We start from the raw sequence: 12,882 nt of genomic DNA, 5'->3' as shown, positions 1-12,882 counted from the left end.
TGAAAATTAAAAAGCTTTAACCAAAAAACAATAAAAATATTAATTGTTATTTAAAAAAAGAAAACTACTAAGTATCATGGCAAAAACTAGGCTGTGATTAGTCACACATACACCTAACACTCTATACCAAGAAAAAGTCAAAATGGGATCATGATTTAGAAATAAAGGGTAATATTATAAACAAATTAGGAGGACAAGAAATTTTCTGCCTCTCAGATCTTTGGAGAAGGGAGGAATTTGTAGATGAAAATGAACTAAAGAACATTATGAAATGCAAAGTGGATAATTTTGTTATATTAAATTAAAGAAAACCAATGCAACTAATTCAGCATGGAAGCAGAAAGCTGGGGGAATTTTTTTTTATTACATTTAGTGTTTTTAATAAAGGCCAATAAAATTTCTGATAAAAAAGATTGACTCAGGTTTTTAAAAATACAAGTCATTTTCCAATTGAAAAATGGTCAAATAATATGAACAGATAATTTTCAGATATAGAAATTAAAGTCATATGAAAAATTACAATAAATCACTAATTGACTAAAAAATATAAATTTTCATCTCTCAGATGAACTAAAAGGCCAGAACAAGATTTTTTTTATTGTAGCTTTTTATTTACAAGATATATGCATGGGTAATTTTACAGCACTGACAATTGCAAAACCTTTTGCTCCAACTTTTCTCCTCCTTTCCCCCACCCCTCTCCCAGATGTCAAGTTGTAACATGTATTAACAATTAACCTGTATTGATCAACATGTTAAATATGTTAAAGTATAAATTAAATATAATATAAGTATATATGTCCAAACAGTTATTTTGCTGTACAAAAAGAATTGGACTTTGAAATAGTGTACAATTAGCCTGTGAAGGAAATCAAAAATTTGGGACAAAAATAGAGGGACTGGGAATTCTTTGTAGTGGTTCGTAGTCATCTCCCAGAGTTCTTTCATTGGGTGTAGCTGATTCAATTCATTACTGCTCTATTGGAACTGATTTGGTTCATCTCATTGTTGAAGATGGCCACGTCCATCAGAATTGATCATCATATAGTATTGTTGTTGAAGTATATAATGATCTCTTGGGCCAGGATAAGATTATGATAAATGTTGGAAGGGACATGGGAAACCTGGGACACTGATACATTGTTGGTGGAGTTGTGAACCAATCTAAACATTCTGGAGAAAAATTTGAAACTATGCCCAAAGGACTTAAAGCTGTGCATGCATATCCTTTCATCCAGAAATATCTCTACAAGGTCTATATCCTAAAGAAATCATAAAAAAGGGAAAAATACCTACACGTGCAAAAGTTTGTAGCAGCCCTTTTTGTAGTGGCAAGGAAATGGAAATTGGGTGGATGTCCATCAGTTAGGGAATGCCAGAATAAGCTATAATATGTGAGTGTAATGAAATATTGTTCTATAAGAAATCATGAGCATGCTGATTTCAGAAGTCTAGAAAGACTTACATGAACCCATGATAAGTGAAGTGAGTAGAACCAAGAGAACATTTTATACACAACAAAATTATGTAATGATTAACTATGATGTACTTGGCTCTTTTCAATAATGAAGTGATTCAAAGCAATTCCAATAGACTTGTGATGGAAAGAGCCATCTGCATCCAGAAAGAAAACCATGACGACTGAATGTGAATAGTATTTTACCTTTTGTCGTTATTATTTGTTTGTTTGCTTGTTTTTTTTTTCCTTTGTCATTTTTTTCTTTTCCTTTTTGATCTGATTTTTCTTGCACAGCATTATGAATATGGAAATATGCTTAGAATAATTTCACATTTAACCTGTGTTGGATTGTTTGCTATATAAGGAAGAGGGAGGGAGAGAAGGAGAAAAAAATTAGAGCACAAGGTTTCACAAAGGTGAATCTTGAAAACTATCTTTGTGTGTATTTTGTATGTATACTTGTACGTATATTTCTATGCATGTATATCTCTGTATGTATATATGTACAATAAAATTGTATTATTTATTTTAAAAAAAGATCATTAGTTTATTTTACTTGTAAAATTCAATCAAATTAATATGTATGTATTTAAGGGCTTGCTATGTACCAGGAAGTATGCTAAACACGATGGACCCAAAAAAGTAAAAAATCGTGTCTACTTTCAAACATCTATGTACAAATAAAATTTGTGAGATAAACTAGAGATAATAGAAGAGGAAAAGCACTAGCACTAAATGAAACTTGGAGGGTTTTCCTGCAGACAATGAGATTTTAGATGAGACATAAAGGAAACCAAGGAAGCCAGAAGATAGAGAAGAAAAAAAAAAGAAAAATATCCAGCACAACCAGTAAAATATATGGTATCCAGAAATGGAAAATTGGGTTTAAGGAACAGCAGAGAGATTAAAGTTACTGAATCATAGAACATGTAGTTCTTTAGAGGTTTTGAACATGTGGCCCATAGGCCACACTGGATCACAACACTAATAAAATTCAGAAATATTTAAACAAATATTTTTTTTTAATTTAATAAGTCAGGGATAATGTTAAAATGTGATTTTCTAAGTCAATAGGAACCCATAGAAATACTTATGTGTAACTTCAGAGTCTACATTTCTATTACAGTTTGATACCATGTAAAAGACTGGAAACATAGAATGGGACCAGGTTATGAAACTTTGTTAAAAGTCAAACCTGGCATTATATACTTGATATTGGAAGTAATGTATAGTCATGGGCACTTACTGGAAGGGGAGTTGTGGTGATGTGATATGTGAAACATAAATTTTACAAAGATTACTTTTATAGCTGAATGAAGAGTATGTAGAATGAAGAAAGACTTAAGACGAAAAAAAACCCAACAATCAGAAGGTTATTACATAGTTCAGACATAATGTAGCAAGGACTTATACCAAGCTGCTGTAAATAATGTCAGAGTAGAGAAAGGGGAGGCATATAAGAAAGATATTGGTATGGTAAAATTAACAAGATTTGGCAATAGATTGGATATGTGGAGTAGGAAATCAAAGCTGACAGGCAGTATTCCTGGGTGACTACAAAGAAAGTGGCACATTCAACAGTAATAGTGATAGAGAGAGGAGAATTTTCTGAGGAAAGAAAATTAAGATAGTTTTGGACCTATGGAATTTAAACTTTTTACATGAAATCCTATTGTAGATATTCAATAGATAATAAGAGATGGAAAATTAGTTGTCAGGAGAAAGATTAAAGCTGGATAAATAGAATCATGTCATTGAGCTTTGCATTTGTGATTAATAGGAGAGTCTTTTATTAATGATTACATATTAGATTTTATATCCTTTCATTTTTTGACTTTTTTGGATTGTTTTCTCTTCTTATGTGATCAATTTGCTCTATGATCTTTTGATTATTGAATGCACATACAGTTTTTTTTTTCTCTCAGTTCAAGTTCCTTAATGTTTCCTAGGATATTTTGCAACAAAAATCACATTTGAAACCATTTTGGTGAATAAATATATGATCTTGAAGCAGGGAGTTCAATAGAGAAATTATTGCCACAGTCAGATTCAGAGGTAAAAAGAGTCTGAACTAATGTGATGAAAATGTGAATGGGAAAAAATAGATAGGAGAAATAATGAAGTGGTAAAATTGACAAGAATTAGCAAATTTTTGTATAGGTGATGGGGAAGGGGTGTCAGAAAGTGAAAAGTAAATGGTGATTCTGAGATTGAAAGCCTAAGAAAAATAGAGATGTACTTGGCTAGAGGGAAAGATGAGATGTTGAGGTGGACTTAGGGGTGGAGGGGTGATATGTTTTGGAAAAGTTAAATTAAAATTGTCTATGAGACACTTAGTGGCCAATATCCAAAAGGAAGTTCTTGATGAAGAATTGTAGAATAATGGTGATAATAATTGAAACAAGACCAAAATTTTAAAAAGAGACTTATAAAGAGACAAAGGGACCAAGATTGAAACCTTTTCAATTTGATAAAGTCATTATGATGTGCCTAATCAGTGCACTGACCTGCTTAATTTAACATCTTTATCAATGACTTGAATAAAGGCAAAGATGGCATACATCAAATTTACAGATAACATAGAACTCACAGGGAAGGTTAATACATTGAATGATAGAGCTAGGATCTTGATGATCCTTGAAAGATTGAACCATAGTGCTCAATATAATGAGTCATAATTCAGCGGGAATGAATGTCAAGTCTTAGACTGGCTACAAAATAACTAACTTCAAATATATGAGGAAAGAGAAAAGGATGACTCTGGTCCTGAAAAAGACCTGTGGATTTTAATTAATGAACTTCAATATCAATATGAGACAGCAGTGTTATTTAACAAACAAAAATATTTAATATGATTTGGGGCATCATTTATAGGCATAGTTCCAGAAATAGTACATTGATAGTTCTACTGTATTCTACCACGTACAGGAATCATTGTTCAGTTCTGAACTATGGATCATGAGGAACATTGATAGGTGGAAAGTATCCAGAAGAAGCATCTGAGATGGCAAAGGGCTTTGAATTCACAAAATATGAATATCAGTTGAAAAAAAAGCATATTTAACCTGGAGGAGGAAAGGCTCAGTGGAAACATGAGAGTTGGGTTCAAATATTAGAGCCATCATGTGAAAAAAAGATAGGATTGTTCCATTTGACAGATGAGCCTTTACCCTGATGACTCTCTTCTTCCTCACTGACCATTATCAAAATTATTCTTTAAACATTTTGCCCTGGTAAAAAATAGCGTAGCAAACACTGAGCCAGAATTGATGTCCTTAATATTATAGAAAGAGTATTCCTCAAGCAAACCCTGGGGCTTTATCAGTAATCTTATTTTGACTATTAAATAGGATAGGCATTTGACATTTACCCTTCTCTTATGCATATATTTATACTCTCCTCCACTCTCTCTCTTCCCCTTCTTCAACCAACTACCATTACATTTTTCTTACCTAGGGATTCATAGTCAAATCAATATTCTTATTCTATTAAATGTATGTCAAACACTGCTCCTTAACTCCATTCAGAATTTCAATAATTCTTAGTTGTAAGATTCTTGCTCTAAAATTTGAACTTCTTCCTCTTTAATACCCATCAATGCCAACTCTCTGTCTCAAGTAGCCTTATTTACTTCTACCCTATCTTTCTCCTCTTATTATACTGGTGATTTCTTCTTGGAAATTTCTTTTGTCTTTGACAATTTCTATATCTATAATTACCTATTGATACCAGTGACTACTAAAGTGTATCAAGGTATTAATGTTCATTAATATACATGCTTATATTATATTTAGTTTTTAATATTGCAATATATAAATACTTATAGATATTTATTCAATTATATATAATTATCTATATATATAGATGTTTATTTATATGATTAAACAAATAGTAGACATGTAATAAAATTTTACTGATAAAATTATATATATATATATGAATCAATGAGAACATTACTGAAATGCATAGAATATTCACTAAAATGAACAGAATGCAAGCTTCTTAAGGACAATAACTTCTTTTTCCCCATGATTGATTCCCAGTTTCCAGGACATAGTAAATATTACACACACACACACACACACACACACACACACACACACACATACACACACACACATTTTGAACTAAATAAGAGTGTTTACTAAGATTACACAGAAAATAAATAGTATAAAATATTATTTGAATTCAGGTTGAGTATCATTAAGATTAGAACTTCTATTAGTCTAATCTACCATGATAATTTGTAGGTGAGAATATTAGTTTATTTGCCAAAGAAATTGAAATGTTTTCAGGCTCATTCATGCTGAATGAGAAGAACTAGCTTTTGTTTATTTCACATTATTCTAGCAAGGGCCTCAAAACACCCAAGGGTTTTTGCTATTTTTCTAAACATGTCATATTCTAACAGTAGATTAATTCAGCACCATCAACAAACATATTGGACAATGTGCACAATTTGAAGTCCCATGTCTACACTAGCTGCAAGTGTTATATAAGAACCAGGAAAATGGGATGACTGCCAGGAAACATATGCTCAAAAAATGAGTCAGCCACAAAGCACAAGACCAGACTTCTTTAGAGCCCCCTCCACAAACACTGCAACAGAGCCTCTTCTCCCATTTGTGCTTCCTCTATTTGTTCCCCATATTCTCCTTTATAGCGACTATTCCATATAATGTAGCAGAACAGATACTCCAGAACAATCTCCCACTGCCTCCACTACTGAGTCTAAAGACTACTTCAATCTGACTCCTATTTCCTAAGAAGAGTGACAAAATTTTTCACTTGATTGACTCTCCTTTGATCATTATGGGTCAGGTATCCCAGTGTCCTCTTCTTGGAACTATCCCTTCCACTGGAGCAAGATGGAGGAGACCCCCACACTGACCCAAAACATTCAAAGACTGAGTAATTTGAACTTTCAAATATAACATTAGTGTAAAGCCAGTTATAGCTCTCTCTCTCCCAGTTCATACAAAAGATCTCCAAAAGAGATCAATTAAAACATAGTGACAGTTTTTAGTCCTGAAAAATAACTTTCAGAGAACCTAGTTCCTGCACTTCCTGAGCTTGCTTATTTGATCCATTAGTCATCATTTACCTTCTCACTTATTAGACGTGATTAGGTTTCTACAACCAAGAATGTGTCTTGTCCATAGAAATCAGTTGTCTTTGAGATTTTGTTTTTACTCAGTTTTCAGAATTCTTTTGTTTGGTTTTTTTTTTTCCCTCAGGGTCAGTGGGAGAATTTTTGCTTCATTTTCTTGGGATTGAGTTTTTGTGTATGTATGTGTGTGTGTTCAAATGTTACTGTCTTTGAGCCTGTCTGAATAAACTTTCAATATCAAGCTTATCTGAAAAAAACATACACTTTATATATTAAGTAATTAATTTAATTAACTAATATTAATTAATTAAATATAAATACATTTTATACTTTAATATGTGACATTCATTCCTAATAAAAGTACATTTACTCAAGAATAAAAATGTGAAAATTTTACCATTTTCCATAAAAATCTTTAACTGAGTGCAATGTGACTTAGGAGTCAAAAGAAAGAATGAGGTATGAAACTTGACTCTATAATTTATTCTATACTCTTTATATTCTGAGGGGAGTCACTTCTAGGATTCAGTTGCTGTCATATGTAAAATTAAATGATTAAAGTAGCTGAATTCAAAAGTTCCCTCTACCTCTTGATCTTTGATCTTCTGAGTCCAAAATCATTAAGCAAGGAACATTAGTAAGTTATCTAGGTTATTAACATTAATTAATAATAACCAATATTAATAGGATGCGTTAAGATTTACAAGTCACTTTAATTACCCAACAAGCCTCTCTACAACTGATTTAAAAGTTTCTACTGTTTTCATTCCTAAATTTACAGAATAGTAAATTGAGGCTAGCAGAGGTCAACTGATTGGCCCTTTAGTAACACAGCCAGTAGACCTCTGAAACATTCCAAGTCTAGTATACTATGTACTATTCCATCTAATTTATAATTAGTAAAGAGGTATAAAGGAAGAACTTGTGTAATTTCAACTACAGAGCACAGTCTAGTAAATATTAATTGAGCTTTTTTTTTTAATCCTTCAGCAATTTACTCTAAACTTGATCCTGAATATTCCCAGAGAGTCATTCCCAATGGCTAATAGGAAAGTTTTGCCACTTTTCCCAAAGCAACTTCATTTGGTAATTTTTTCTCATACCTGAAAAAAAAACCTTTACTATGAGAATGATTTTCTAACACTAAATTCAAGAGACCTAAACTAAACTTTGCCTTCTACTCATTCATGGGGTGACTTTGGACAAGTCTCCTGTGACTGATTTTCCACCTGAAGACTTCAGAATCTGTACACTAAGGATAATCTCTGTCATTTTTTCTTCACTTCAAATACATTTGGGGAGAAATTCACAGGGGGGAAATCTTTTAAGTATTTAGAATTCAGGAGTATCTTAGAAAACTTTGGTTCACCAAAGAATAGTCTCAAGTAAATGCCTTCTAAGATTCCTTTCCCCTCCAAATTCCCAGTATGTTGCACACACACACACACACACACACACATGTGTGTGTGTGTGTGTGTGTGTGTGTGTGTGTGTATGTCTTATTGTTCTTGTTTTGGCAAAAGAAAGATAGCTTGCAAAAAGGAAAAATTGAAGAAAATCCAGCTAAAGATCTAAGCACATATTGATAAAGAGTGTCTCTCTAAATGGGAGTGTGCTTTATTTCATAGATGTGCAATTAGGTGCTATGGAAAATTCAGTAACTATACATATGCTTTGAAGATGGAGCAGGAAGAAAGAGAGGGAGCAGAGACCTTTTATATATAATCTTCATTTAGGCAACATCAATACTCAATGAAAAATAATCATTTTAATGGGCACCTACAAATTTTCAAATAAGGAATTGTCTTCCTTTTTCATCTTAAAAGTTTTTGGTGGCTAATAGCTGCTTATTTAAGTGGCAGAAAATCTTTTTATGAATATATCATTGCTTTTTTAGGGAATTAAACTACCTTTCTGAATACATGCATACAGAACTACATTTTGTATTAAGTTAAAAATAATAAGTTAATAAAATAAAATAAAATAAGTTAATAAAAGAAGAATGTTTCATTAGAGTTGTTTGGATTTGGAAAGAATGAAACACAGCTGTTTCAATTCATTTAGACAGTGGGAGAAATCTGTGTGACCTTGAACTTTATAGCTTCAGGTCACTTACTCAAGGGGCTTTGTTTTCATACTTTTGTTTAATTTATTTATGTTTTATGTTAAAAGAAAGTATTACTAAGGTATTAGAGAATATAGCATAGAAAGTCAGCCTCAGCATCAGGGAGACCTGTTGTCAAGTCCTTCACATGGCAAATAAAAGTTGAATAACCATGGGCAAGTTGTTTAACCTCTCAGTATCTATAGGGAGCTCTGTATAAGTTAAAGATCACTTGCTATCTCTATAAAAGCAGATGTTTCCACATTACCAACTCTCTACACAGACTAAATTACAGATCTGGACCAAAAATCTGATGTATTGCTCACCTCTCATCTTTCCTAATTAGAAGTGCTCAATTCAGGTTTCAAAATCCAATAATAATTCCATATATCTCCTTTTGCAATACATTAGAAATGATCAAAATATTATAATAAAATAAGGGGTGAAATAAAGTAGCAATCATGGTTTAGTTTCTGCAGTTACAGAGCTTCTATTTGCTGATGCTAACTAACAATACTTATTGTGCAACAGTCTATTTTTTCTTGTGTTTTCTTACTAATAACAAATTTAACAGTGTTTGAAGAATATGTAAGGATATATTTGAATATGTTCAAGCTGTTACCTTTTTTATTATGTCTACCTTTCTTGCTTGATCCACTTATGAGAGATCTAGAGATTGCAGAATAGTTCTACAATGTTTGTGGCTCCTTAAAAGTCCTTGAGGAAAATGTAATGCAAATCTCATTCAATTTTTTTTAATGTCACAATCGGTGCCCAGAACAACTGAACAAATTATTGATTTTCAATAGCAAAATTATTTAAAACACCTATTTTATGCTTCCTGGATTAGAATTAGCTACAAACTTGAAGAAATGACATTTATTTAAATTGGGCAACCTGTTATGGCAAGAAAACTACTGCTGAGTGAGCACTTCTGATAGCAGTGTCATTCAATAGAACTGCCAAAATGTTTTTCCTGAAAAGTTGAAGAGTCATATAGCAGGGTTGAATAAAAGCTTCCCCTTTTTGAAAGCATAAAGCATTTATTTTGTAGGAATAACTCATGTATGAATCACCCTGGAGAAAAGTATCTACCAGGTACTAAAAAAATAATGCAATGCCACATTTTTGTTATCTACAAAGAGTGAAGGAAAATGGATATTTTATCCATGAATTGAGTGAAAAACTAAGAAGTAGGGAAAGCCTTCATGGGAAGATTTTGTCAGTTCCTGGCAGGGCAGCTCAAAGTATGTTGATTTAATTCAGCATCCCAGTGAGCTTTTTGGATGAACAACACAACTGGTATGCTCCCTGGCTTTGGACTGACATAAAGGTGAGGAAATAGGCAAGGAGAAAGAGAAAAATGGGAGATGAGCCAAGAATTAGATTCAGCAAAGGAAAGAAATCTGAAAACAGAGGAAACAGGAAAGAATTAGAGGAAGAAATGAGCTATTCCTAGCACTTTGAAGGCATGCAAAAAATGGTCTGTGAGGTTTCTTCCTGGCCTTTGTTTTTAATTCAATGTGCTATCCCCAGGTGAATTGAGGTTATGTGTTAGCAGAATGCCCAAAAGTTTAGGTTTAGACTTTAAAGTGAAACAAGTAAGACTCCTGAGGGAAATGCCATGACATAATACCCTTCACATGCACATTCCTAACATATATGCATGTATGTAAACATGTATTATATATACATTATATGTATATTCATCTATATATGTATATAAACATATAGAAGCTTATATATGCATATACATAAATACTATTTATACATGAATATAAAAACATGAGTATATATATATGTATGTACACACAGACTGTCCTGTCCCTAGAATGGCTTGAAAATATACCAGAAAACTAGAGAAAATGTGGTTGTATGGCCAAAATAATGAAATTAATGCTATATGAATTCAGATAAGATAATACAATATGAGTCTTATATTTTCTTCTCTTTTGCATTATGTGTTTGTATTGGGTTTTGCTTTATTATAGAAAATGAATCAAAACATTCTTTTCCTCTCTTCAGGCCTTATTCAGATATTGCTTTATGACTTTAGGTTTCTGATGCTTATGCTGGCAGACCATAAACTCTAACAGGTAGAAAGTCCTGGGGCACAGACTCTTTGCATTAAATTGTTTTATTTTTTTAAATTATATTTCAATGTGATTGGTTTTCTTATACACACACACACACATATATATATTATTTTGCACACTTAAAAACATTATTCTGAGAGGAATTTCATATGGTTAACTATACTGTCAAGGGAATTCATGACAAAAACAACAAAGGGGGTTGAGAAAGTTTGGAGCAGGGTAATGATTGTATCGGTGATTAAGAACCAAACTATCTAAATTTGAATACCCTCATAAGCAAAAATTTGGTCAACATACATTTTTTTCCATCCATAGTAATTAAAATAACATTAACAACAACTACAACTTATTACTATTGTCACTATATCTATTATTCCTATCACTTTTGTTGTTCAACCATTTTAGTAGCGTCCAACTTTGTGGCAATTTTATGACTTCATTTGGCATTTTCTTGGCAAAGATTCTGAGGTGTTTTGCCATTTTCTCCTCTAGCTCATTTTATCAATGAGTAAATTGAGGCAGAGTTAAGTGATTTACTCAGGGTTACATATTTTTTGGTAAGTGTCTGAGGATAGATTTGAACTCAAGAAAAAGAAAAAGAATATATATATGACCTAACTGCTGCAATATCACAATATGCAAGGTCAGCAGAAGTAACCACAAAAATTATTCATAGATACTCAAAGCATTGTTCATTTTATTATTCCATATTTAATGTACCTGTATATACAAGATATACATATACATACACATATGCATCATATGTATGTATCTAGAAAGAATAGCCATAACATCATTATCATAATCATCATTACCATGACTACTATTCATGTAGCAATTATTACATATCAGGCACGGTGCTAACTGCTTTACAAATGCAAACTCATTTGGCACTAACAACAACAACCTGTTAGGTAGAAGCTACATTATACCCATTTTTACAATTGAGGAAATGGAGGAAAAAAGAAGATAAATGATATTTTCTGTGATCCACAGTATCTAAGGCTAAATATTAACTCAAGTCTTGCTGACTGAAAATACAGTAATCTATCCACTGTTCCAACAAGCTGCCACATGCACACATATGTGAATTCATATACATATGCATGTGTGTATGTATATATATATATATATATATATATGTATATATATATATATATATATTTATGTAAAGATATATACACACACATATTAATATTATATTTGTAAAGCACTTAGACCAGTGACTAGCATATAATAAATGTTATATGAATGCTAGCTATGCTGAAGATGATAATGTTATGTGTATATAAATATATATATGCATATACAATGTATAAACATGTATTATATAATTTTGCATTAAAGTATATACATGTTAATGTTAGTATCTGGAATAATAAAACAAAGCAATTAATATGTCAAGAATCTATGATTTAATTGCTATGGGTATTTCTGCTGTACTTGAATATTGTGATCTCTTTGCAGTTCAGTTAGTAATAGCAGCAGCATAAATAGTAGTAATTGTTTTTATTATCATTTTGCTGTTGCTGTTTTTAATTATGGTGAATGAAATATACATATATATAATATATAAAGTAAGCATATATAACACACACACATATATATATATATATATATATATATTTATATTTGCATATGTATGCATATGTCATATGGTGACCAAACTGTTTATTCACATTCAGATAACCTGGTCCTCAGAAGATATTCATTATAGGAATTAATTTTTTACTCCTTTTTTGTTATTTTCTCATGAATCCCTTGGAAATATATGCAAGTGAATATACATATGTTTATAAGTAAAAAAGTGACACATCCATAGACATATTTATAGAAGCTTTGTAGTAATCCTTTGTTAATATTGAGTTCCTCCTCATTATTCTACTAAGACAAAATTTTTTGAATTTACCTGATGTATTTTTAGATTTGCTAAACTTCTTTTCTTGCAATAGTCCGAAGGAACCTCCTACTAAACAAAACCTCCCTTTTGAAGCAAAAAACTATTTTCTTTGGTCCTGTCTTTTTAAAACAAAGCAAAAAAAAAAAAAAAAAAAAAGCCCTCTGCATTAGGCTTTTTCCTAGTAATTATTCTCTTATGCCAGTCTATTCTATG

Source organism: Sarcophilus harrisii, chromosome 3 (assembly GCF_902635505.1).
Source record: "Sarcophilus harrisii chromosome 3, mSarHar1.11, whole genome shotgun sequence".
Lineage (NCBI taxonomy): Eukaryota > Metazoa > Chordata > Mammalia > Dasyuromorphia > Dasyuridae > Sarcophilus > Sarcophilus harrisii.
Note: the sequence above shows the minus strand (reverse complement) of the source record.